Genomic DNA, 25,072 nt, shown 5'->3' with positions numbered 1-25,072 from the left:
AAAACAAAAAAAAAACAACAGCAGACGTGAAAATTTAACATTAGGAAATATAAGTGTACAAAAGCAAGTTTTAAGATGTGATTTAAAAATACCCAGTCTCAGAGTACTTGATCACCCCAGGAAGAGCATTCCACAATCTTGGTGCATAACTGCAGAATGTTTTGTCAGCCTGTCAGAGACAAAATGATTCTTGGTGATACATCTCCCTTCCGACCTGTGATGACGCAGTGTAAAGGGAACAGAGTGCCCTGGACTGCATGGCCTGACAATTAATTTCCAGGGTTAGGTGGAAGTCGGCCATCTAGAAAGTGGGCTCAGCTGCGGTACATTAAGTCATTGCACCTGAGGGAAAGCGATGTGGCAACCGCGGATTGAAGGAGGAACGGCTGCACTCACTAACCAAGGGGGCGTGACTGAAGGTACAAATAGGGGACGTAGCTTGGTGATCTGTTCCTTTGTTTATGGTTAAGAGAAACGCTGAAGGATGAAAGTAAAATAACCGAGAGTGTTTAGTGTTTGTTTGTTTTGTCAAGTCTAATTGTAATGTTTGTTATTTATTAGACTGCTAACACGATCAGGAGCTGTCGCTACAGGCCAGCACTTACCCGGACATCACTGCACTTTGTTTCACAAAGAACTGTATTTACACCACAAGCATTTTAGCACGCACTGTGGACTTGTGTATGTGTTTTGTGTTTCGTGTGGGGGTTTAAGAACGGGACTGTTATTTCGGGACCAACCCATGGATTACAATAAAGCAATACATGCCACTGTATTGCTTATCGCCATTATTATTGACTGTGTGTGTCATCAGACAATTGGATTTAAAAATAAAATAACATTGCACCAGGATTACCGTTGTCTGTTTATTCATTAATCACTGCTGCATTGCTGCATTCCTGCACCTGCACACAGTTAACCACTTTGCTACACACCCATTGAATGTAGCCTTGTTTTTGGAATAATTAAAAGACCAGAGTCCATTGACTGCAAATTCCGTGAAGGAATATAGTTGTGTACTAAATCTTTTATATAGCATGGAGCCAATCCGTTTAGGGCTTTAGAGGTCATCAACAGAATTTTAAAATTAATCCTAGACTTGACAGGCAGCCAATGCAAGGATGCCAAAACAGGAGTTGTATGTTTGCAGGATTTACAGTTTGTTAAAACCCGAAAACCAGTTCAGGAAATTAAATTCTAAGGGGGCAGACAAACACTTCCCCAGCCTGCTATAAATGGTTCAGCAGGAATGTTAGTAACTCACGGGGCAGACAAAGTCAAGACATTGAAACACATGGGGGCGCTGTTGAAGACTACAGTGTATGTGCTTATCACATGGTTACTGCAACTACAAAAATGCAGAATGAAAAAGAAAACTGAAATAGTAAACAAAAACCACAAAGAGATCATCCTCCGGTGGGTCAGCCAACATAAAAAGAGCCGAGTTGCTTATTTATTAAACCATAAAGGTGATTTTAAGGGCCCTGCTTGTCTACAGTATTGTTTGTTTTTTATTATGTGCCATACACAAGTCCATACTGTATATTAAATCTCATATTTCAAATGTATACATAATGCTTTTTTTCATATGAATTTTATATTTCTCAATATATTTACTTTATATATTAAAAGCATTCATGATATATTTGACATATATACTGTGTTTTGTATTTGCTCTTATTACTTTTAAGTATTTTGTATCTTGCTCTTAATTGTACTGTAATTATTGATATGCCCTAGGTAAGGGCGTCTGCTAAGAAATACATAATAATAATAATAATAATAATAATAATAATAATAATAATAATAGAACGGAGGATGGTAGCCTCCACTAACCCTGCCACTGGGAATATGCATCAACAGCGTTAATTATTTTGTCATCTTTCACCTGTCCAGGATTACTGGTGAAACAGTCCAAAGACTATCTATAATCAAGTACAGTATTCACACATGTGGTAAAAAGATTACTATACAAACACACTGCAATAGATAATGTAGCAAAACAGTCATCAAAGACTTCAAAGCAATAGCAGAAGGTTTTTGCAGATGTGCCCTCTTGTTTTATACTCTACAACTAAGAAGACAATGGAGACTGCAAAATATTCTACTGTAGATGTGGACAGCATTAACCTGTGTGCATTGATGCAGATTATTTAAATTAGGCAACTGTGACAAGAGGATGCCAGTGGGCAACAACAGTACAGAAAATCAGTTCAGGAAAGCTGCTCTAGTTATTAGAGTAAAAATCTTATGGTCCGAGGCATGCTGTATATTTTTCCAGTACCACATGACTGATCTAATTTTGTGCATTTCATTCCGATACTTCAAATGCTTCTAAAGAGAGTGTCTGTCTGTAACTTAAATTACCTTGGTGCATTACCCATAGAACTTGCATCAGGATAGAAAATAACCTTCTTTTTCAAAATAAGGGGTATGACAATGTGCAGTAGGTGTGATAGACAGTAGGCACTAATAACAACTGAATCTAAAACTAGCCCAACATGCACCAAGGTACTGTACCACTAAATATGAAAGGCTAATAAAATGTTCATTCTTTTTTTCAGGGTTTATTGCTAAATTAACCTTGGCACTACTGACCAGCGAGTCATGCGTTTTTTCTTCAATCCCTCTGGCAGCCCCATGAGCCAAAACTACAAACAGTGATGCAATTACTCGCTTAATGTGCCCAGTTATTGTTTATAGTTTCACTCCCAAGGGATATAGGGCCTTTTAGAGGAGATTATCATAATGCAACAAATCTTTTAAAGACAGATCAGTTACATGTACTTGAACTGTTAGTGATCAACAATAAAAGCAGAAGTAGCCTGAATGCCCATTTTCTTAGTATTTTTATTGCACTTTGTGATGTTAATATGGGGGTCAATAAATCACCCCTTGGATAGGACCAACTTAAAATAAAATAGGTTTAGATCTACATAAAATACCCCATTGTGTGTTATTCCATATGCATGTTTTATTGGTCTTCAAGAACAAGACATGTAAATGGGAATGTGCCAAAAAATAACATTTGGAGTTATCTTGATTGCACACTACCCTTATGTATCCGGCTCTTCGTTACACTCTATTAGCTTCTATTAGCTTCACCATTTTCTGCTGCTGATCTTATCCCTGCACATCTCAACTTTTTATTTCATTTCCTTTACTTCAAGTCTCTTAAGGTACAGAGCTATACTGTAGAACACACTTCTCCTTAATGCTGTTCCACATCTATTAAGAGTCCCTTTCCAATTAGAACATCACTTACATACACAATGAGACAAACCTTAAAGCGCGTCACATTAACTGAGCAACTACTGACAAGCAACAGATTTTGCGTCGGCATACATCACTTCCAACTTCTGGTGATATTTAGAGAGAACACTAGGGCTAGCACCCTAGCATGCTAGAATCATAGAATCCCCTAGTGTGCAAACCAAAGTTATGTTAACAGATGGAACAAAAATGACTTTGATTAAAACTAATGGTTCCTTCTTATTGTTTATATTTGCTTTGCATCATTTTTTTGTCATCATATCTTTAAAAAAATAAAAATAAAAAAATCTATAGTTTAAACACCCCTGTAGCCTCAAAACGGCTCTCAGAATCATGTACACATTCTGAAAATGTAACTATTACCAGTTAACAGAGTACTGAAGCTAACAAAGAAATGAAAAAGTGATTTTGAAACTAAATCTGAATGTTGGCTGTAATCCTGCATTAGGTGAAAGTGTGTTAGTATTCCCTTAGCTACAGTATGGCCCAATGAAACAATAATACAATTTACAGTATTTTTACAGTAAACCTTTTAAGATCAAATCTTTTAATTATGTCCAGCAACAAACTGTCTTTTCCCTTGCAAGAATTTTCCACTGAAAAACACATCTCAAACTATAAGTGTAAAAACAAAGCATCTCTGTGGTATAATTTAAGTGATATGTGCTATCAGATTGAATGGTTTGTAAACATGCAGCAATAAGAACACGTGAAAATCATCTGTATAATTGATATGTCCAGTGGTTAAAAACAACGTGCCAGTGAAAAGCCACCTGTAATGGAATAGAATATTTGTGAAGTACTCTCCATACTCATGTCCGTTTCCGTTCCTAAGTCGTTAACTGTGTTGTCCAACGTTGAGTCATCTTCCGCCCCCGCTCTCGCAGACTCTAAGGGTATTTTTCTCTTTAATTTCTTAGAAGCCTTGGGCGGGTGTCTCCAGCATCCTGTAAACACAGAGCTGGATACTGCCGACAAGGGTAGCTAACTCTTGCCAGCCCAATGGGGTCTCTTTCCTCCTGTCAGCTGTCTCTCCAGGCTGTCACGAGGTCTTTCCCTTGTTGCCAGCTGCACTATTCACAGCAGTCACTGGACGTATCCAGATCTTTATGATTTCCATTACACGAGAGTAGATGTTAAAACTTCATGTTGATGTGAACTCGGCTCTCGCCAAGATAAGCACTAAGATGTAGCTTTACAGTAAACTAATGTGATCCATCTGTGTCTCCATCCATTTGCGTTTCCTTCCATATGATGATGTAGATATCCTTCTGCCTGGTGTTGATGGCTGAAGTGTAATGCTGGCTCCAGGGATCAGCTTATTTGCCTCCCTAGCGCATCAGCACACACAACAGCTGCGATGCTGGCGCCGGGGATCAACCACAGTGCGGTCTCCCCAGCGCATCAGCATGACAACTGTCTGGATTGAGCCAAGTAGGATACATCTCTGGGGTCTTCAAGTGGGCACCTTTCATCCTCGGTGTTTCGTCGACTAGCCCACGACACCTCAAGAAGGCTCGACGGTGATTCTGGCGTCCCTGCAGCACCCCCCCTCCGTCCCCCACTACTTACCCGTACATCAGTTTTTCTTTCTTTCTATTGTGCTTGAGATCCCCAATCAGAATCTTTCCGTCTCAACCACAGCCAGTTGCTGCTCCTCTCTGCTGCTTCAGATATGGGGACAACTCATACAAGATCCAGATATATTTCTCTCTCCAAGTATCATCTGATAGTCATTGATTCATAAAGATAGAGATTCTATTGCAATGCTCCTACGTTTGTTACCTTTACACTGCAGGCCATACAGTATAAAAAAAGTCAACCACTCCAGGCCCATAGTCATCTAAGAATTTTCTTTTAGAAACATCAGTATATCGTGCAGTTTTGGATACAAAATTGTTTCCCATCAGCTGTCTATCAAAGCCTGTCAAAGGTATTTCCTATCCTGACTGAAAACAGCTTGCAACAGATGAGATGCAGCTTGTAAGTATTACACAATACATGCCAGTCCCATTCGCATTACAAATGAATCTGCCATGTGATTTTCTACTCCTGGAGACACAGGAGTGGAAGGCAAGTCGATGATCACTACTCAATGCCAAGGACAATAAACAGGCAGCCTAGCAGGCTGACTGACAGTTAAAATCCTCTTCCACAGTGAAAAAAATAACAGTTCAATAACCACCTACAATCTCATAAAACGCGCAGTTCTTGGTCATGTGCTTATAAAAATGACACTGTATTGTCCCCTCCCATGTGGTTTACCAAGACCACCTTCCTTAGATCAATAATGCTCATTATGGCAAGAAAGGTCAAATGATTACGGGCACTTTGTTTGAAAGAAAAACAATTTATAGCAGCTTTAAAAAAAAAAGTACAGCATAATAAAAATAAACCTTAAAGAAGTTAACGAATTGTTTTTTGACATATTATGCAGTGTTAGGATAGAGGTTGCAATGACTGTAATGGAATTCAATTTCATATTTACCACTTTAAACTAAATTCTACATAACAAACCCTTTTTGAATTTGTCATCTTACTTTTATTCTTCAAGAGCAAAAGCACCTTAAACAATGTTTTTATTTGTGTACTTTTTGTGGTTGTCAAAAAGATATTTAATTAAATTTGGGCAAGTACAGCTGAAGATATAAGAGCCCAACCAATCAGAGGTCAGAACAATATGAACGCCAGGAACTACGGTAGCTACAGTAACAGCCTCATCTATCTAAGCTTTAAACATTTGCATATGTAAAAATGGTTTACAAATAACGGACAGAAGCCCCAACCACCAGAGCACTCAACTGCTATATTAGACAGAGAATGAGAATGCTGACGCATGCCGGTTGTTTTTCCAGGACCAGAACACAATTTGCATTTAATTTTTAAACAAATCACATCCAGTTTCATGAACAGTGGAATACAAACATTCAAAACATTTGCTAAAGCATAGCTTGAAAACAAATTTAAGAAATAGGTACCTCTTTGTTACAGAAGGATCAAGGCAAGCAATAGATCGGGTGATGAGGCCACTGAAAAGAAAAGAAAGAAATTTCTTCAATCTTGTGCCAGCATATTATAGATTTATCACCAACGTATTCCTGCCTACTAAGAAATCATTAACAAATACACAGAGAAAACAAAAAATTGCTTCCATTGAGCTGCTCTTTCGTATTTTAAAGATAGGTGTATTAAAGCTAAAGTCAAATTGTGTTTTATATAACATGTTCATATATGTAAGGTTCATAAATAATAAATATTTAAATTGGTGTGTCCCCCTCGTATGAGCACCTATAAAAATATGAATATTTCTGGAAGAAAATTAATCACCCCCCCCCACACTCCACAAATTAACATACTATATCTTTATCTACCTTTGCAATGCCTGTTTTTTTTTGCATGTACATTTGTTTCTCTCCGAAAAATTCGTTTTATCTGCAAACAAAAAAAACACTACCGAGGCTGATTTATTTATTTATTTAATAATGTATTATTGTTGTTGTTGTTGTTGTTATTATTATTGTTATTATTATTAATTATTAGTTTGTGCATTCATACATTGTCTTATTTCCGTTTAGGATACAGAACAGTACCCATCATGGACAATTCCTCAAAAGGCTATTCACTATTTAAACTTAAGAGTCAAATCCAGTAAATCTTACCTAACACAAACATTATGTTACAAATAGCATTACAGTTTTGTAGACATCTTTCATATATTGACTCTAAAGCTGAGGGAACACAAAGCCACTTTTTTAGGAACAGTAGCTTCAAACCTGATTGAAGCTACTGTTTTTTTTTTTTTGTTGTTGTTTTTTACACAACTGAGCCAAATCGTTTTATTTATTTATTTTTAAATATAATTTATCGTTTTATTTCTGGAAGAATTTTGTTTTGTTTTCGTTTTATCCGTTAAAATGTTTTATTTCCTGACATCACAGCAGGAAGGTGGAAAATAAATCCTGTACAATTATATGGGCAATTAAAAAAATAAACTTAAAAAAAATATGTGGCAATACAACTATTTCAACTGACTCTCGCAAGTTTAACCCTTAGCGGTCCATTTATTCAGCGCTTGTCAGGCACATCAGGTCCAATTTATTTCCACATGTGCTGTTTATTTTACACACGCTGTTTAAAAGTAATTTTATTCAAAGTAAAACAGGTTTAAAAGGCACTGCATATCAACAGTACACTCAGTACTGCATCTCTAGCCCCGCCCCACCCCTTGTTCGCTGTATTTATCACATACCTCTTCATAGTCGTGGATACTGATAAATAATCTCCTGATCACTCGTTTTAATCACCAAACTCCTCAATAATGCAATTCAAGTAATTATTTAATTACTATAACATCTCAAAACGCTTGGGAAATGTCTGTGATATTCTTTGAGCGCTGGATGCGGAAGCAGCTATCTTGTTTGTTTATGTTCGTGATAAGTCTGTGGTGCAGGGACTGTGTGTATTGCTCAGATCTGCCCCCTTTTTTCCCAGCTTCTCTCGGCTCCTATCGGTCTCACTCGGCCATTGAAAGGTTTTCTTTGCTTTTTCCGGAGAAAAAACGACTGGAGACCTGTGCTTAACGTCTTTTTGATGATGTCGGACAGGGTCCAACATCAGACCGGAAAGGGAAAATTGTAATGTCGGACCTGGTCCGACATAGGACCGCAAAGGGTTACATGATTTGATAGAGGCCATTCTTAAAAGGGATGCAACAAATAAGTAGGCGGTACAAAAGAGGCGGGGACTACTGAAACAGGTATTGCGCATGCCCATATGATGCAATGTCAAACGCAATCCCTCTGTCTCTCTCACAGCCAATTCCCACAAAATACAATTTTCTTCAATAAAAGTGAAGAAAAAAAATACTGTTAAGAAAAATCGAATTCATCTTTTCCATAATGTGTGCATATTGGAAAATGTGAGACTTACGAAATGATGGCAATACATATTAGGGGAGATATACTGGAATAATTTTGAAAGGTTTGTGTACTTTAACATTGCAAGAACCATGGCTGGATTTAGACTGCTTTGTCATAACAGCAAATGAAATGTAAGTAAGAATGTGCTAAACACTTCATGCAGTGCACAGTGCATGATGTCAAATTCATTGGGAAGAGAAGCACACAGTTTTGCAACTTCCTGACATACAGGTTTAAGGAACAATACTAGTTCTGTCTGCACAGATTCTGAACATATTAACAAATTAATGCAAAAGTCACTATTGTTCAATTAAACTGGAATTGATGCAGAACTACTAATGTTGGTGAATGTAATATTGATACTCATGTTCATAATCTATGGGATCAATATGGTTCAATGGCTTTCACTTCTCATAGTCGTCAGGATCAGGGTTCAGGGCAGTGTTCAATCGCTATAATCTGAATGTCATCAAATCCCTCCATCATATTCCTTGGCTAACAAAGATTACTCACAACAACCAAGTGTAGAAGTCAGGGAAAAAAACCAAACAAAAAAAAAAGATTAGACTGCACCAGCTTGGCTCTTTTAATTAAAAACTGTATTAGTGTCCAAAAGCATCTTAAATACAGATTTAAGAGTACTAACTTGACAAGGCCAAGGATTTGGATATTACGTTTAAGATTTATGGGGAAGAATGATACTGTTGTTTCTTCTGCAGCTCTGTAAATAAAAGGCTTTATTGTGCACTACTTTCATGCTGTACATATAAAAAGGGTCAGCTGGATTTCAGTAATTTCATCATGACATTAGATCTCATATTCAGCACTGTCAGAGCACTGATTTATCCAAGGGTCAGGGTCACCTTAATGTAACATAAGAACAGAAGACAATTTACGAACAAGAGGAGGCCTTTCAGCCCATCTGAGCTCGCCCGGTTCCTAGTAGCTGATTGATCTCCAAACATTCTAGTTTTATCTTAAAGTGCTCTGCCTCAACAATATGACAAGGTAGCCCATTCCATACCCTCACCACGCTTTGTGTGAACAAGTGTCTCCTTCCCGCGGAACACTACTCATAAGTCAGCACTAACGTATGTAAGGTAGTTATTGAAAGTACTCATGACTTCAAGGTAATGTTGTTTTTTGCTCACCCAAAATACATTTTACTCACATATTATTATTATTATTTGTTTATTTAGCAGACGCCTTTATCCAAGGCAACTTACAGAGACTAGGGTGTGTGAACTATGCATCAGCTGCAGAGTCACTTACAATTACATCTCACCCGAAAGACGGAGCACAAGGAGGTTAAGGGACTTGCTCAGGGTCACACAATGAGTCAGTGGCTGAGGTGGGACTTGAAGCGGGGACCTCCTGGTTACAAGCCCTTTGCTTTAACCACTGGACCACACAGCCTCCTATACGTTTAAACCATATCTACATACACACAAACACACACACACACACACACTCTTTATAGTACATTCTAATGTATACTGACAGCCGAGGTTAGTATTTTCCATGCAAATAACCCCTACAGTAAAAAAAAAAAAAAAAACACACAACAATAACAACAACAACAACACATACACACCAAAGTATAAAATGAAATGAGTGCTGTCACTCGATTCAAATTTTTGATCAGTTAATTTACAGGCATTAGCTGATTAACCTGTAAAGTAAATCGGTAGATTCATCTGTGCATATTTTTAACAACGGTAACGATCTTATAGCAGCTGTTCTGCTTGGAATACTAAAAAAATCAATAGAATCTAAAAAAAACAATAAATAAATAAATAAAATACCAATGGGCAATTGGTCTTCTTAAAAGCATTTGTTTTACATAAATGTCTCTCTTTGTATTTGTACTGCGCTACTGAGATGTACCTGGCCCAGTGGGCACAAAGTGAATAAACTAAACTAAACCTTTTTACTTTTATTTTTTTACATTATATAATATTCAAAGAACAAAACAAAACCAATAATAATAATTCATAATACAAATCATTCATAACAAAAACATCAAGCTTCTCTCTCCGGCATTCACCATGACGTAATTACATTTTTCCAGAACGTGCATATTTGACCATGATATTAGGTATCGTAGGATTTTGGTATCATGATATACCGTGGAAGACCTCATCTAGAATATTGTGTTCATTTCTGGTCACCTCGTTACAAAAAGGATATTGCTGCTCTAGAAGTGCAGAGAGTGCAAAGAAGAGCGACCAGAATTATCCCGGGTTTAAAGGGCATGTCGTATGCAGACAGGCTAAAAGAATTGAATCTATTCAGTCTTGAACAAAGAAGACTACACGGTGATCTGATTCAAGCATTCAAAATTCTAAAAGGTACTGACAATGTCGACCCAGTGGACTTTTTCGACCTGAAAAATGAAACAAGGACCAGGGGTCTGGAACCAACAACCCAGTAATGGTGTTGAAGCTGACATCCTGGGATCCTTCAAGAAGCTACTTAATGAGATTCTGGGATCAATAAACTACTAACAACCAAACAAGCAAGATGGGCCAAATGGCCTCCTCTCGTTTGTAAACTTTCTTATGTTCTTATGTACTCTGATTACCTTATTACTTGCCTCTATCTGATTGATAAGGGGATTTTCTTTTACTGGTTTAGTTAAATTGGCATTAACTAGTTCATTATGTGAACTTTCTTCATTTTCCATACTTTTGACTATCTGCTTTACAATCACTCTTCCACCACTCCCTTTGACCATACGTTTTCACCATTTCTATTAGTTTTCCTCTGATTTACCTTTGGCTTGCAAATAACAACATTAAAAGATCCCAGCGAGGCCTCCAAAATTTGTTACACCCAAGGTGAGTAAATCAGCACACCGGTGAGTATAGTTAAGAGATTTATTTCCGTTGTAAAATTTGTAGGGCCCAACTTCGTAGCACATTTTTCATTTGTAACTTAGAAACAAACACAAATACATTCTGGTTACTGGTTTTGGGCCTCCAGTTGAAAGGGAGCTAAACCTGTGCTTTCGCAGTTTTGTGGCTGTTGTACACAAAAACATAATGACAGGTTTTACAACCAATGAATCCAGTCACATGTTTTCATTCACTATGATTCCAAAATAATTCCACACGTCTGATTTACCACTACATGATATAAACCCTGTGCTATCTTTTGTTTCACCTCATCCACAGACATTTTTAATATCACCAAGCAGACGTGATAAAAGGATCTTGCGACGTATCAAACAAGCGGCAATACAAACCGAGAACACTGCTTAGCCAGCTGACTCCTCCCTAATCACCTCCTGCTTTAGTGCAGGAAATATCGGAACATTTACCTTCTAATACATTATTTGGGATAGGGTTACAGAGGAGTACGCTGAATGGACAGAAAACGTTTTTAGTGATTCAAATTCAGACCAGAGCCTGACCCGAAAATTACATTTTTTGACCCGCACCCAAACCGCAAACTGCGAAAAAGATCACATTCCAACCCGGGTCACCCGCAGGTACCCGACCCGATGCAGGACTCTATACTCGGTAGTGATCTGCCCCGTAGTGTTCGAAGTTAGAAAAGGTCTAACCTTAATACTAAGATCATCAAAATAACTGCATAACCAGATAGTTTAAACATTAATACATTTCAACACAAAATTAGACTATTTCTTTTGTTTACAACTTCAAAATACACAGTTAATGAACCTTCGGCTACAACGAACCTGGCAGCTGGACCCCAAATAAAAAAAAAAAAACTAAAAGAGATAATATAAACAGTCTGTATGCACGGGATGGCACCTGTGCAGTGAAATAAACTTTTTTGTCTTCACAAAAAGAATGCGCTGTGTAACTATGCCTCCAAAATGATTGATGCAACAAAGCTAAAAACTATATTGATCGTTTGAAAAAAGGAGTAACGCTGGTATGTCTCTGTCGTGAATATAGGTTGTCAATAAACACCCTTTTGGCTTATTCTGCAACCATGCAACAAAGCAAAATTGATTAAAGAAACAACAACAACAAAAACTTAAGGATCTGATTAACCTTTCATGTTAAACTTTTGGAATAAAAGGTCAGTTTGGGATTCTTGCATGTTGGATTAAGATTTGGTCCACTTTGAAACAATTCATGTCAGATTGATTTTGAATAAAAGTTCAGCTTCAATTCAGGATTTTTGCTTTTTGTACTGCATTTTAATTCTTTAGCAAATAGGATAAAGCAAAGGAAGAATAATGAATACATGAGACGAACAGGTACATGTAATTCTACTTTTATTCACAATCTGTAAGGCAGGTAAAGGTAAATGTGTACAATGCGGGAGGCTGAAGGAAATTCAAATGTGGATGTCTGCAGCCGGCAAGAAAGGTTTAAGTCCATTGCGTTTGTTTCTTTCCCTTTATAGCTAACCAAAAAATAAGTAAAAGGACAGTCAGAAAAGTTATTCCCTTTTTTGTTTAGATTGTTTTGTTCTATTGAATGCAATGCTACTACTGGTCTGTAGAAGGGATCTACGAACAGGTTTGGAAAAAAAACAACATGGTTTTTGTTTTGAGATATATATATATATATATATAGCTCACGACGCGTTTCAACTTTTTGTTTTCATCAGGTGGTGAAGAGAGAGAGAAAAGGTTTTTTGTTTAGGATATATATATATATATATATATATATCATAAATCACATTAACTAAACTGTACTGCTCTGCTATGTGCCTGTGTGTACTATTCGTCATGCACAGTGCTGTGCAATGATTATGTCATGTGACTACAGTACATGCAATCTAGGCGGGAAATTAAAATACTACACTGTAAACAAGAAAATGGCTGTCTCTGAAAAGTCTAGAAATGTGTCTGCAGCAGATCACATAAAGCAGTATCCAGCAGAGTTTTACACAGCAATGGAGGTAAGCACTTCTATACATCCTGCAACTTTACTGTAGATCCCTACCAAAAATCATCTGTTGGCAGGCATTTAGATTCAAGTATTTGCCGAAAGAAAAAGCCGGAAATCCAGAGCAGTACCGTGACTGCTTTACTTGCAAAGAAACAAAAAACGGTGACTTCCATGTTCCTAAAGTCCACTGAAAACCGTGAAGCACAAAACACATTACATTTTGACCTGACAGAGCTGTTTGCGCAAATATCCCTTTTGGACAAAAATTGGACAACCAAAAGTTACATAAATTCTTCAGAGCAAATGGTGGTGATTCCTTCATCAGCCCAGCTGAGACGTGAATACTTACCTAAAGTTGCTGAGTATCACAAGCAGGAGATTATGGAATTGGTAAAACAGTCTGGTTTGTCAGTGGTCACTGAAGAGTCGACTGATGCCCAAGATCAGTATGTGTTACACATTGTATTTGTTTTGCAAGGCCTAGGTGAACATGCATTTGACGTAGAACTGAAAGCTGTCCCTGCAGATACACTTTACCTACAGGCTGTTACAACACAGTTTCACAAGCTATTGTAAAGTGCTTGAATAACTTTGACGTTGATTCTCATGTCAGTGCATTTCTTTCTCTATTTGCTGTTTACTTATTTATTTAATTTTTTAATCTGTACATATAATTTATAAAATAGTTCACATTCTGCGAATAACGATATTTTACCCGACACTGCCGTGAATTTTTTTTTTTTATTATTATTTATTTTTATTTTACTGTGCATTAATAGCTGCTGGACTTTCTGGTAAACTAACAAAACCACTGACCCATCATCCTCAGTGGACGTTATATTATGCACTTGCTAATTCTCCTGGGACTGAGGCTTTTTTTATGTCTGTGATCCATATTGCATCATTTTATGTTCTATGTTCCAAAAGATATGTCAATGTAAATTTAAATTATCATTAACAACAGTGAGATGTAATTATTATCACTCATGTAATTTCTGTCATATGGCACAAGGCAACAAAGGCATAAATAATTTAACAAGCCTCAAACCTTGAGTACCCTGGTTGTTGTGAAACAGTGAGTATGTAGGTGGCACCCAAAATATGGCTTGGTATAGGTCCCGTGAATTAATCCAACAGTTTATCGTTCATTTTGATTGTCCTTTCGCTATAACGAACCCCTCGATACCACGAACAAAAAGGCCTGGCTTGGACCCCAACAGGTTCGTTACAGCAAAGGTGTACTGTACTATACTATATATCTTTCTGATGAATCATTTAACCTGCTCCAAGTCATAACAGCTTGTGTCTACATTCTGTTAAACATTACTTTTTATTTTCAAGTCCAGCAGTTCATTAGAAGAGAGATGTCAGAAAGTAAAATCAACAGGTCTGTTCTGTCAAAAGGGTACAAGGTAATGGGCAAAAAAACAAAACAAGACTTCCTGCTCACATTAAAGGGGCGCGTAACATAATGACTGGCCAACCAGTCAAATACAAACGACAACTTTCACATCACGAACATACAATCTAATCATCTGAATAAAGTTACAAAATTAAGTTCGATTTTTGTAATAACTAAGTAGTTGAGCCAGACAGTGCACAACGTTGCAATGCACATTTTGTTTCAGAGGGACAACGATTTTGGAAATACTGCGCAGCCTCTCTCAGCTAGCTGATTACAGCATCTTGAAAACTACAGTACCAAGTTTATTATATACAACTTAAGTACTCACTATTCCTTTAATTGAACAAAACATTTCATTTGGTTTTGTTTTGTGGTGTAATGACGTGAAAGAGGGAGAACGAGTGGATGTAGATTTTGTCGTTTCCTGAAAAACGAATATTTCTTCTCTTGCAACAGCATGTAATTAAAACAAGTATATTGCTCCATAAATGAATTCAATATTTTTCTAATCTAAACAGGAATGTGAGCATCCGTTTGATGTCAATGCACTGCAGTCTCCTAGGCATTAAGCAGGCATTACTGTTTGACAGCGCCGTCTCTCCAAACAACAGTCAGTACACTGCACATTATATTTCAACTGCGTTACATTTTCGATCACTTTAGCAAATAAAACTGATGAGCAAATTTAAACCGTTGAATATAGAAGGCTCTACTGTCATGTAATTCCAGGAAAGCAATGGAGACACAAAAGAGCGGCCATATTGCAAAAATTAACTCACTATTTACCCTTTTTTTTAACTTAATATATGGTTTACAGTAATATCAAACACATTCATAACTAAAATGCCAAATAACCCCTCCGAAATCAAAAATGCTTTGTACAAGTTTTCAATAAGATAATTAAACAACTAATTTAACTTACAGTTGCAGCAAACTCTCCTCTGCAAGCAGCTAAGGCGTAAGATGGACAGAAATACCTTTGCTGTACACTTACCAGAAAAATCTTACTCAGGTACTACCAGTTCCAGCATCAGAGAGAAGAAAATCAGTCGTAGTACTGGACGCAGAGAAATATGATGTCTTCTTTGTTTCATCACAGTAGGTTTTGGTACGAATTAATGTCAGTGGTCGCGGTTGGCTGCTTACGTTTATTAAATCTCCCGGCAAGAAGATAAAAAGCGGTAGTAATTCTCCATGTTCACGTTAGTCCAACTCCCGCTCCCCTCAGCGTTTGACTGCAGCAACAGCAACAGCAGCAGCAGCACCACCTTATCTGAAAAACTGTGGCTGCTACCACACGTTCTCACACTCAACATCACACAACGAGTCAGCAACAGCAGCCAGCGCTGCTTAGAATCAATCGATCGGGGCGCTGCTCTCGGGGTTGTAAAAATGCTACGGTACCGGGTTCTAGAAAGCGTTTTACTTGTTTGCTTAAGTTTACGTGGTACAGATTGGTTTGATTAATGTAAGGAAGATGCTATTGACACCAGTGTGTCACCAGGCACATATTAATTTCAGTAGACACCCATGTGGCAATAGACATTGACACCCATTTCAAAAGACAAAATGCAGACAGAAGATAATCGTGTTAATACTAGCAGCTTGTATTTGTATAGCCACTTCTAGAAAAGTGGTAGTACATTTTGGTGGCTTTAGGAGATGCAAGTACGTCTGGCGCAATGTCAATTCAAAACCCAGGTGCATTAGATACCAAATAAAATGTTTTGTTTTGACATAGTTGGATATTTATTTATTTTGTAATATTCAAACCTTATCTTTAGTTTTAGTTTTTCTCGTGCTATTTTTAGATGTGTAGTCCCCTCTTTGATTATAGTGGATTTAATATTTTAGGCAACCCAAACCCCCCCCCCCCATCTGAAAATAAAATTAAAATCCTTTACACATTCAAATGCAAGATCCTCAAATAAGAACACTGGTGTCCTGCAGTCTGCATTTCTTCTCGTCCTTACATAGATTTTAGATCTCGTTTAGTGTATACAAGCCTACTTTTAAAATCTACTAAATTATGTTTGGTGTTCCTATGTAGGCTTTACCTCTTACATCTCAAACATGGCAGTTAGGTCTAAGCTCTATATTGTAAATATTACCAGAACCCATCATACATGGGTACACCATTGTCTATTTGTATAGTGTAGAAAAAAAATCTGAAAACATGAAAGGTTCATCTAGGAATCGTAACTATCAGTTTTACACTTTGGAAAGGGTGTCACTCTTTGAAATGTATCAGCTTGCTAATTTTAACTTATTTTATAACATTAACAGTATACTGTCATAATTTTTTTCCGGGCAAAAATAGTATATGAATATGAACATAACCAAGTCAATACATTGATCATATATATATATATATGATCAATGACTTACAATTGTTACAAGATATCACATTATTTTTACATGCAATTACATTATTATTTTTTTATTTTTATTTTTTTACATACAATTACCCATTTATACAGTTGGGTTTTTACTGGAGCAATCTAGGTAAAGTACCTTGCTCAAGGGTACAACAGCAGTGTCCCCCACTGGGGATTGAACCCACAACCCTCCGGTCAAGAATCCAGTGCCCTAACCACTACTCCACACTGGTGGATGCCAATTACTTTTGTCAGTTTCAAGTTATTTCAGAGAAAATTGTGCATTCTTTCTTTGTGGAGGGGTACCAACAAATTTGAGCACGTCTGTATATGATCAATGTGTGTGTATATATATATATATATATATATATATATATATATATATATATATATATATATATATATATATATATATATATACTGTATAAATATATATATACAGTATGGTCGGTGGGGGATGATAGGAAAGAACATTTTAAAGAGCTCCCTTGACTGGTAAATGCTTGTGATGTGTTGAGTAGATCAGCATGCACACTATTGCTTGGAGAGAACCCCAGTGCTGTAAACCACAAGGTCTGGTTTGAAGCTGACAATTCAACCTGTATGTAAGTAAAATTACAAATGCTATTGTTACAAACTCTCCCATCCATTACTGCATCAGACGTGAACCTCAAAAGCCCAATCCTACCTTTAGTTTTGTTCAGCCCATGTCAGCAATTCACTGGTGCTTTGGACCAGTCAGATGTCAGCTCCCCGACACCCTCACCCACACTCAGATAAACACTAAAGCACTGCACATCATTTCCAAAAGTCAAGGCAGTTTTTTTTTTCTTTAAAACTCATCTGAAGAAAATGATTGGCAAAGTAACTGCCTGCATGGTCTTACCACAGCCTGAGAGGAAACTCAAAGTGACTTATGACATTTAGGGGTATTCTGTTTAACAATTTCACAAATAATAAAACTGTATGGTATTTTGAAAGTGCTCTAGGCAGCAGATGAGCATTTGCAACTTGTACCCTTCTGCTCTGAATCTACTCTATACACAGGCTGCTGTTAAATTCATCAGGATGTTGTGACCTGACTGGCAAATAACTGGTTTAGAGATGATGTCTAGTCACATCATCTTTTATATAGCCTACCAACCTAAAATGCTATATTTTGCAAGTCACTGGACACTTTTGTTAACCCTTTAACCTCCAGCCAAATTCGACTTGTAGTTTTATGCCCAGAAACCAGCTACAATATGAAAAATATACTGAATCTGCAAGCCTCTTTTTCCCAGTGTGCAGATCTAGTCCTCAGATAGGAAGACTCACTGGGGATAAATGGATGATTCTAGAAGGGTTACGCTGGATGTTCACCTTTGTGATTTTCCAGAATCTTCACACATGTATCAGACTGACTCATTCTTTATTTGGTGCCTAAATCAAAAATTACATCTGTGTACTTGTGCCCCTCTTTTACTGTACTCATTCAGTAGGAAGGGATTATATGTAGCACTGTAGGTAAACATACCTTCTCCCTGTAATGTATGTTTATAAGTGTTCAGTGGCTACCTCAGATCAAGTTGAGAGTGTGTTTCATTCTCCTCAGGCCTGTCATACAAAGTGTGCAGAGAAAGTGCACTCTCAACTCAATTATAAGTCCTCAAATCTAAATTAAAACAGATGAAACGCTGATATTAACGTGTTTAATCTGTTTATATAGAACCTGTTGTGGTTTAAATGTTTAGAATGATTTGTCATTGACATTCGGAGATCTACACTCTGCAAAATTATAACTGCAGTTGCTGCTAATAGGATGCAATGGGTATAATACCAGGTTATTTGGTAGTTAGAAATGGATGCCAATGGTATTAAAAAAGAACTCATCAGAATCCCTCAGATACAGCACAGTTTTAAAAAAATCACCCTTATCAACATGCAACAGTGGATGGTTGTTAAAAATCCTTTTGAAATAGTCAATAAATATTTAAAGAGTCATTAAAGTTAGGGAACATGCCTAGAATGAGCAATCAAGGATCTGTATCCAGTCTGCATTTCAAACATCAATTCTAACATTTCGGACATAGTGACTGTGTACATTATAAAGAAATGTAAGTTCTTGTCTATTTTGGGTATGTGTGACATCTGGTTGTTGACAGGAATCATTGCAGTACATGGATTTCCTTAGTATTGTCGTACCACATAAGCCCATGTGACCCCAGTGCTTAATTACTGTTTAATTTCCTAAACTTTAATAGCACATACATATTTGCCTCACAGAGGCAGCGGCAAGCTAATTTCAGAAGGGGGTGGAGCTATGTGCTACGACAGGTAAACCTGAGACGGAAAACAAACTCAACAAGGAGTACCACTAACGGTTAATGCTACACTATAGTAAAATGTTTACAACAGACACAAGGGAATCATGTTTTCGTAGAAAATTGAACATGATTCCGGAATATTGCAGCTTGATGGCAATGCCACAAAAAATGTAAAGCTGATTTAAGAAAAAAAATGTATTATAAAAAGAAAGCACTCATAAATGGTACAGTAAAATCTTGAGAATAAAAAAAGTATTTTAAGTTTTGTTACACGAACTGTACTTCAGTGTAAAAGAAAAGTTCTGAAAATAGCCCAGATAGCACTAAATCAAAGTACATATCAAGGTTGCGGTATCATTACAATGGAGAGTACATTTACCCTGTGCTATTACCTTGGGCAAAATCCCTGCAGCAGTGTACGGTTTTAGGTACATAGGTTTACAGTGCACATTTAATTAGATGATTCCTGTGTTTATTTTGTCTGTGGCAAACATTTGCTATAACATAGATTACATTAGCTTTGTAGTTATGAATGGTGCAAACAACAGAAGCCTATTGTAAATAGAGAAGGGGTGAAAGCGAACATCCTTACCTTGTTTGCTTGTAAAGCTGCACACAGAATTGAGTCCATTGGAAAATTGCTTGCTTGCTGTAATATCAGAAATCTAAAAATGCTACTTTCTATAAAACATTAGCATTTTCCTTTTACTTGACAACAACAAAATAAAAGAAACACAAACAGCTCTACCTGCTGGCAATACAACAAACCAAATTTAAAACAGGAAGCTCTCTATACTTACTTGCAATAACTGTTAGAAATACTTTTTTCACTATCGTACTGTACATTTAACATCATTGTATATTATTGTTATTCTTAGAAAATCCATCATAAAAAGGGGGTTGCATAAACCTGGGTATCTCACAACAAAATGTACATTTAACGTCATTGTATATTATTACACCGTGTAACAAATTTTTTATTTTTTTTGGTTCCTGGGTAGTAAGTGTTATTTCCTAATTGCTTATGCCTCAAAAGTATAGAAAATGGCTATTATTCCCCACAAACTTTGCTTTTGTGACCAGGACAGTGATATTTTGAAATTTACCTATTTTCCAGAACATTCCAGATAGATTCAGTGCTGAGTAAACTTGGAGTAACTTCTAGAACTTTCTAGAACTTTCCAGTAATATAAATAGTGGTATAAATACAGGGGCCTTAAGCCCACCAGTTCAGTTTAGTTCCAGCTGCCTAAGTGGATACATATCTGCATTTTTCTGAGATGGCATCAAGAGGCTGCAAGCATCCGGCAGACGCATTTTGCTATGTCTGTGGCCAATTTATCAAGACAAGAGCGAAAAAGTACTCCGTGGAAGCATCTGCTAAGATGTGTGAGGCCTACAAGGCATATTTCGGCATGCCTGTCGGGGATCAAGACAAACCCTGGGCACCTCATTTCACCTGCGAGCACGGCAAAAAAACTCTAGAAGGCAAGATGGACAATTGTTGCTCGGAATTTTATGTTATAAAATTTGTTAAAATTTTTAAAATTGTAAAAGTTTTTAATTTTAAAATGTTTTACAATTTTCAATGTTATTGAAAAAATATATCATATATGAAAAATGTTGCGAGAATCTCTTACACATTAGTCATGGGTGAAATAAATGTATTTTTGTAGGATGGTACAGAGGGGAAAAGAGAGTCATGAAGTTCGCTATCCCAAGAATTTGGCGGGAACCCACTGACCACTCAAGCAACCTCTACTTCTGCATGGTGGACTCTTCCAAGCGGACCGAGTTCTCTGTGGGGAGGAACAACGTCAAGTGGGAGCCACTGGTGGACCCCCGGAAGGTGCTGATGCCACCACTTCACATCAAATTGGGCCTTATGAAACAATTTGTCAGAGCTCTAGATAAGGAGCAGTGTGGAGTAGTGGTTAGGGCTCTGGACTCTTGACCAGAGGGTCGTGGGTTCAATCCCAGGAGGGGGGACACTGCTGCTGTACCCTTGAGCAAGGTACTTTACCTAGATTGCTCCAGTAAAAACCCAACTGTATAAATGGGTAATTGTATGTAAAAATAATGTGATATCTTGTAACAATTGTAAGTCGCCCTGGATAAGGGCGTCTGCTAAGAAATAAATAATAATAATAATAATAATAAAAAGGAGTCGACAGCCTTCAAGTACCTTCAAGACTTCTTCTCTAAGCTGTCTGAGGCAAAGGTCAAAGCCGGTCTCTTCGTCGGACCACAGATAAAGAAGATCCTGGAGTGCAATGAATTCCCCAAGAAGCTCACTAGTAAGGAAAAAGCGGCTTGGAACAGCTTTGTCGCAGTGGTTCGGGGCTTCCTGGGCAATCACAAGGCCGAAAACTATGTGGAGCTGGTTGAGACTCTGGTGAAGAACTACGGCACAATGGGCTGTAGGATGTCCCTCAAAGTCCATATCCTTGATGCTCATCTTGATAGATTCAAGGAGAACATGGGAGCGTACTCAGAGGAGCAAGGCGAGCGCTTCCACCAGGATATACTGGACTTTGAACGCCGCTACCAAGGACAGTATAACGAGAACATGATGGGAGACTACATTTGGGGGCTGATTCGTGAAAGTGATTTACAGTTTAATCATAAATCTCGAAAAACTACTCACTTCTAAATCTTTTGTAGTCATTTTTGTATTACTTTAGTATGAATACATGTTAATTTGGATTCATATGTTGTTTTTTTCTGACTTCATGTGAACGAAAAGACACAAATTCGCCCGTTTTCTCATTGGAAATAGGTAAATTTCAAAATATCACTGTCCTGGTCACAAAAGCAAAGTTTGTGGGGAATAATAGCCATTTTCTATACTTTTGAGGCATAAGCAATTAGAAAATAACACTTACTACCCAGGAACAAAAATTGTGTTACATAGTGTAATAATAATAATAATAATAATAATAATAATAATAATAATAATAATAATAATAATGTTGTCTGAGGATACAGTTTGATAGGTTTTTAAATATTGTTATTATGAAGTCTTGTGTACTCCATTCTAATTACATTTAAAAACTCCTGAACCCCTCAAAATTAGAACTCTATATACCCCTGAAAAATGAAATGTTTTACCGTTTCTTCCTTTTCATTTCTCCCACTGCCAAATTAAATGTGCATAAGCATGACATTCCTAAGAGCAAGGTGGATGGACCACCATGAAGTTTACAATTACTTACAGAGCAGTGAACAGTTTGAAATGCATGCATCTGGAGATTAAAAAAAAAAAAAAAAAAAAAAAAGATAACATGCAATGAAATACCTGGTTAAAACATCTAGAGTTGTTACACGGAGGGAGGGTGGACATGAGGACCTCTATTCAATTACACAAACCACCAGTTAAACACAAGTATAAATCACAAGTATAAAAATGTTACATTTTTCACAATCTCATGTAGTGCGTGTCTAAAGGGCTCATTTCAAATAACACTGTCTACCGTTTCTTGTGGTGTACCGATCTGTCTTTGGCTTTCTTGTTGATTTATGAATGATTTATTTATTTAGCTTGCAGAAATCATTTTGCCCATAGATTGTTAATTAAATTTCTCTGTGTGTGCTTTAAAAAAAAGACCAGCAGACCACTAGATTAATTTAAGAAGGCTGGTTCAGGTGTTACACTGAATATTGGGTAGATTTTATCAGGCAACATATCAATGCAAGAATAAATAGTTAGTGACTTGAAATGGTGCTTACAGAATCCCTGGCTACTGCTGCAATATTGTAATCCAGGGTATTGATGCACTCCTTCCCTGACCTTTACTTCCATGATGTGACCTGTGATGTTCCCTTGCCGTGGTCAAGGTCCACCAGGCAGACACAGACATGTGCAGTTCCAAGTAGGTCAGCTTACTGGCATTTTTATGATTACCACCGTAAATCATGTGAAACTTGGTTTGGTCTCCCAATAGCTGTTTGACAAGCTGCAATGCATACATACAGGTTGACACAAGGCATTAAGACCCTTCTTGCTAGGTTTGCATGCTTACTCTGACCCTTCTCTAACTCTCTGGTGGTTCTGGTCCAATCACAGAGGTGACTGAGAAAAGTATTAGAAAAGTATTAAGAGTAAAGGAATATATAGTGTATATATCATGGTAAAGAATATTCTGTAAAGTATAGCAAGCAAAGTTGGTCACATATTTTCCTGTTTTTTTTCCTGACTGAAAAGCTTTGTTTTCATATGATCACAGAAGCTGTCTGTTTCTTTTACTGTGGGTAATGTTCACCTGCCAGCTTCTCATGAATTACTGCAGTAGGTGAACAGAATGAAATGTTGGAACAAAAAGCACCTACCCCAACTACTTCAGGATATTTATAACACAATACTGTATATGGGAGTCATGTGCACAGTAGAATATGCAAAGATCTATATACAATGCTAAGAATCAAACAGCCACCCACATGCAAATTAATTCACATGTGAATTTTATTTATAGACTAAATTAAATTTAATACATATGTATACACACAGAAAGAAATTGATGTCTGAACTTTTACCTTTTATATGTTCTTGTTTATGTTCACTAACAGTGATATATTTACCACAACAGACAATTCCTTTTTACTTCCAGACCAATCAGTCATTTTCTGTTTTTTTTCCCACACATTTATTCAGCTTCAAAAATAAAATAGCCACAAAGTTAATGACAGTGTACACAAATTCCGCATTCAGATTCCATTTGAAACAAGGGATGATTCTTAGAATTTACTAATGCTTGCAGATTTAATCTGAGTTTATATGAAATGTAAAGTTAATCTGATTAATCTTGGGGTAAACCATTGCAAGAGATAGTAAAAGCATGGGTGTGGTAGCCTGTAGCCTCTACCTGGTATATCAGCAAGCTTTTACTGCACTGCAAGTACCAATATAGCATTTTCAAAGTTCAAAGTATTTTAGTCCAAAGGTGGGTTCGAATAACACGGGGATGTGTGCCACAAATCATTTGTCACATTTTACATTCTGTGTACCTCTGGTACCATTCTCTATGGGACACCTGTAATATAGTAGTTCTGAATAATTGAGTATTCTGAATACAAGTTGAATCGGAGTAATCTGTAGCTTATATACAGTTTTCAGTATTTAGAATACTGGTTCTAAATTCAGAGTATGGCAGGATTTGCATTTCAAATTGTGCTTGAAAATAAGTAATTTCAATGAAAATTAAGTTTGGACTCTCTTTTAATAACACAAAAAAGCCTTTGGAAACGATCAGTAATATGTTCAGAAGAAAGGCCAACATTATATCAAGTGCTTTCAAAGCTGTTTTCTTTAATTATCAGGAATTACAATAATGGAGTCACCTTCTACTGAAAGGGTGATTAATATGCAGTGATTAAGGATCAAATTAATCATATATATGCATCAGTATTCTAGATATATTCAGTCAATTAAAGGAAATTAAGCAATCATTTCCCATTGGCCCAAAGACAACATATTGACTGATTGTAGTTTAAATAAGGTAGTAGGTGCAGGCTGGTGAACCATGATATGTTCTAATAAAAGCACACACACACACACACAAAAAACAAAGATTCTAGAGACGTCTAAAGGCATAAGTCTCTCTGTCAAAACTCAAATCTTCTGTCTAGGTTGGAGTTCATTAATTACAATAGGATTGTCAGAACCTTCCAAATAATATATACATTTTATAGGATTAATAAAGACTAAGCAATATGTAGTGACGGAAATCATAAATGAAACACAAAGTAATCCCAAGCTAAAGGTCAAAGGCATTTTAGCTTTGTGGGTGGTAAAGGGTAAATATTATATACAAAAAAACAAAAAAAACCACACAGCTACCTGTTTGTCCTATGCATATATAGACAAAATGAGAGAGAGATCTGCTAGGATACTGCAATTGCTTTGTTCCACTTGCTATTT

The 25,072-nt window shown here is 36.9% G+C and overlaps 1 protein-coding gene across 7 annotated transcripts in view; it reads right to left on the bottom strand.

Annotated features, from left to right (window-relative positions):
* Positions 1-15,968, bottom strand: part of dtnbb (dystrobrevin, beta b) — a 102,039-nt gene extending 86,071 nt beyond the window's left edge. For 6 of the 7 annotated variants that reach the window (XM_034018200.3, XM_034018201.3, XM_034018202.3 and 3 more), the window contains exons 1-2: positions 15,466-15,968; positions 6,252-6,302 (exon numbers count right to left, since the gene is read on the bottom strand). The gene's annotated coding sequence lies outside the window, so the exon portion shown is untranslated. The remainder of the gene's footprint in view (positions 1-6,251; positions 6,303-15,465) is intronic. The other variant, XM_059025739.1, reaches the window with a different exon arrangement.
* Between the last annotated feature and the right edge of the window lie 9,104 nt (positions 15,969-25,072).

The sequence above is a fragment of the Acipenser ruthenus genome, chromosome 6 (assembly GCF_902713425.1).
Source record: "Acipenser ruthenus chromosome 6, fAciRut3.2 maternal haplotype, whole genome shotgun sequence".
Classification (NCBI taxonomy): domain Eukaryota; kingdom Metazoa; phylum Chordata; class Actinopteri; order Acipenseriformes; family Acipenseridae; genus Acipenser; species Acipenser ruthenus.
The sequence above is the reverse complement of the archived record's forward strand: the minus strand, read 5'-3'. Positions and strand labels throughout refer to the sequence as shown.